This window comes from Colias croceus, chromosome 10 (genome assembly GCF_905220415.1).
Source record: "Colias croceus chromosome 10, ilColCroc2.1".
In the NCBI taxonomy this organism is placed as follows: Eukaryota; Metazoa; Arthropoda; class Insecta; order Lepidoptera; family Pieridae; genus Colias; species Colias croceus.
This window is the reverse complement of record NC_059546.1, coordinates 10,000,001-10,004,527: the sequence shown is the minus strand read 5'-3', so window position 1 is coordinate 10,004,527 and position 4,527 is coordinate 10,000,001.

The window sequence follows — 4,527 nt, the reverse complement described above, 5'->3', positions numbered from 1 at the left end:
AAGAAGAGTCGTTTATTATTGCAGTGTCTCAATCCCGGACTAAGCCTCACAAAGGCGCAGGGCGCAAAAGCTAGACAGCGCCCCAGGTCTAATTTTAGAAACTTTATTCATTAACAGCTGAACTCAACATTGATAGTTTTGACTGTTTTGTTTGATAACTTGACCAAACATTACGTTGAAGGTACTGAATGTATTCAAATTCAACTAGTATTCCAGTTTAAGCTCACACTATAATTTACAGGAACAATATTTATTTATTTTATTTATTTAATTATTTATTGCACACACAAAAGAAATAGAGACATATAAAGTACAGATAAGATTAAAATAATGTGTACAAACGGTGGCCTTATCGCTAGATAGCGATCTCTTCCAGGCCACCGTAAGTAATAATATGTAACGAGAGACATTAAAAGGAGGTGGGTGAGCAAAAAATAAGGCGTTAGGGAAAAAGAAAGAATAATTATAAATATTCAATGTATATAATATATATCACATACAACAAATATATAGTAGAAGTATATAGGTAACCAGAGAAAATATAATTATAAATATTTAATAAATATAACATATAGAACAAATACATATATAGTAGTAGGTATATGACAAAAAAGAAAATAAGATAACAGTAAGGAAAAAGAGGAAGAAGCTAAGCAAGAGAAAGATAGTGTGACTTAAGAAGGTGTTTAAAACTCCTTAAGGATTGCGCTTGACGTACTTCTAGTGGAAGTACAATACTTGTATTTCCTAATACAAGTAAATGCAAATGTGTGCTATTACTGTTATTTTCTATGTGTTATGTATAATTATTAAGAATTATTTTAATGGGCATTTTATAGCTTTGTCTAAGATTCGATCAAAGGAATAAGTAAGACATTTACAATACTCCCCTATGAGGAGTTTTTTGGCGCCTTCCGCCCCCTACTGAGTCCGCCACTGAAAGATATAAAAGTGTCGAGTTTCCTCGAAAGGTGCATACAGTACATTACATATACAATTGCGGATGATGGTAATAAAATAAATTTTATAATATGCAGCTTGTTGTTTTTACAAAAAGATAGATATTTTGATCAATTCTTTTATTAATTATTTTGATTCGGTTACTTGATATCATGGGCGTAGCCACAGTGGGGCAGGGTGGGGCACTTGCCCCACTCTAGCTTTAACCTGGAAGGTAGGTAGATACCTAACCAAATCTAAAAATTGAAGTAAGTACCTACAAACTCTTTTGACTGACTAACACCTAACAATTAGTTTCATACGCCCAGCGACCAAACGGCTGAAGATTTTTGGATCTATTTCGTGGTGTGGTAGGTGAACTATTGTTCAAAAATTATTCAAAACACCTTATTAGGTGTTTTGAATAAGAATAATTCGAATAACGAATTACACACGAAAAAAGAAAATAGCTGAGGTTTCTATGTTACATGAACTGTAAGAAAAATGAGTATAGTACCCCGATTAGTTACCCCACTAACTTATCCAATTTCACTTTTGTTGTTTTACACGTTCTACTGATACTTTTTACTTTACACTTATTCGCCATCGCAAATGCCTTCGCAAATGCCTTCGCGAATGCCTTCGCAAATGCCTTCGCGAATGCCTTCGCCAATGCCTTCGCGAATGCCATCGCAAATGCCTTCGCGAGTGCCTTCGCGAATGCCTTCGCGAGTGCCTTTGCGAATGCCATCGCAAATGCCTTCGCGAATGCCTTTGCGAATGCCATCGCAAATGCCTTCGCGAATGCCTTCGCAAATGCCATCGCAAATGCCTTCGCGAATGCCATCGCGAGTGCCTTCGCGAATGCCTTCGCGAATGCCATCGCAAATGCCTTCGCGAATGCCATCGCAAATGCCTTCGCAAATGCCTTCGGAAATGCCGCCGGCATTTGAAGACCTGGATATAACTTTGGGTACATTCTTGGTAAATACAGTTGCTATTTACTTCACTAACTTTTGTAACTGTTGTTTTGAAGGTATGATGCTCTTATACATATACAAAATATATTCTCCATAATGCTTTTGCCTTTGAAAATCTGATCAACAAGTTAAATGCAAATAGACTGAAATATTTTATAAAGCCGCTTGTCTATTCAACAACAATTTAAAAACTAAACATATTTATAGATTTGTTATTATTTCGTTTTTATTTCCTATTTCAAAATGAAAACTGTACGTTAATGTTTATGTTACCGGAAATGTATGAAATCAAGGAATTGTATACAATTCCTAGGAAATGTGTACAATTCCGATACCATTTAGGAAATGTATAAAATATTGTTTAAAAAACTATTTAATGCATGCATATCCTAGGAAATGTATAATCTTCCTAGGAATTGTATACAATTCCAATATCGTATTAGGAAATGTGTAAAGTAAATGCTTTCTGTAATAAAACACGTTGTTATTTTTTTTATTATAGCTCTTATTGATACAATCGAGTAACAGTCATACCGTAAAATTGTAATAATATTATGTTCATATCTTACAACTTACTTACTTACAAAAGTTAGATAGTTGATTTTTAAAATGTTAATATATTACTAATTAACATTTTAAAAATCAACTATCTAACTTATAACGTAAATATCACAAAATCAACTTATAATTTATTCTTATAAAATCAAATTTTCATTTGGCAAGTAATCAGTCCCCTCGTCCCGCTGTCCCCGCGTATATTTGGCGCAGTCGAATTGTATAATCCGCCATATTACATTACGGCTAGCTGTTTTAACATGCCGAAAATTCGTCTTTTTCCAAAATTCTACAAAAAGACGGTCGCGAGACGACGGACTATTACTGTGTAGTTTTGAAAAACACGAACCTAACCTAACCCATCCCCTTATCCAATCCAAAAATTACTGATTACGAATTATCGGCAGAGTTACTACAAAATGCCGACCGTTTGTAAACGGACAGATTGTATACAATTTGCCTGCGACATATCAATATCTTAAATGTTTCACATTTCCGATAGCTATTTAGGAAATGTATAGATTTCCTAGGAAATGTGTATAAAATAATTTATTTCACACATTTCCAAGCGATTTTAGGAATTCTATACATTTCCTAGGAATTGTATACAATGACGGATTACATACATTTCCGGTAACATTTACAAACATCTACATAATAGGTATTTTAATACGGAGCGCAAGTATATTTTTCTTTCTAAATAAATATGACAATTAAATAAATCTAAATGATAGCCTTTTATGAAGAATATTATCAATATACAAGTACGCCAGTTGATATTTAAGTTTAATTAATTAAATAGGTATTTATTATATGTATAGGTATGTATAGTATGTATGTTATAAAATTGTGGTAATTGTTAAAAATATTATGTATTGACGATTCGAAAGTGCTTCTAAAAGAAGTCTAATAAGATAAATAAATTTTTGAGTTTGAGTTTGAAATTAATAATCATATTTTTGTTCAATAATTATTAAGAAGAACAGGATATAAATTATTTAGAAGTTGAGATTTTCACCAATTTTAATTAATACTGATAATTTTTCCCGATTAACGCTACGATAAATTAAAACCATTTTCTTCGTTAAGATAAATAAAGTACATTTAATAATCTTCAGCTTTTAATTAATGTTTTTATCAAGCCTCAATTACGACCATAATATTTCTTCAGTAGGTACTTATCTTCTACTTTTTTTAACTAATCAACACCCAGGATATTTTTTTTAGCGTCATTTATTATGGCTTAATAATTTCTTCTATGCTAATTCTACTCTTATTATATGAGCTTACGGATATTAGTGCTTTAACGCGACAACTTCTCATTTGTACCGCGTGAACTTAAAGGGCAGTGTTGCCTTAGGAACTGCGACCCTTATCAACAATGTCAAGTTACTACCATTTCGTAATACACATACCGTCATTTTGATCCCACTTCTGATACCGAAAATTGAACTCTATTACAATGTATTGTGGATCCAATTCCATTGTGACAAGTTGAAGGCTATCTGTCAAAGTCATCGAGCTAACATAAACTGTAAATGTAGCGAATAGAGTTCAAATTCAAGTGGTATTTTTAAAGGTTGCAGTGGACCCTTCGTAATTTACTATCGGCCTAACATTAACTCGGCATTACTATATTGTTTCGTTTTGTTATTTCAATCACACTTTCAATTCAGGTAAGGGTTCATAGTTTATTGAAAATTGGGTTATAAATTGGGTGCGTTGTGAAGGCAATTTATGAATTCGAAGACAAGAATGGTGCATTGAATAGATACTCTTACTACTTGAATATAAGGTTTAAATTAATCGCTTACAGGAAGACATAGTTAAAAGAACTAGGTCATCAAATGCATTTACGTCTCAGTTTAGTATCTATAAACTTTTTCACATTAGAATTAAAATCACATTTATTGTTGATAGCATCAGCTATTTTCAAATGAAGTCTCTTTGAATTCGGTAAAGCCGTTTCGTAGTTTTACTTGAATGATAAAAATTATAAAAATGAAAAGACGGAAAGAATTTGTTTCTATTTTATCTGTGACTCCTACTTTTG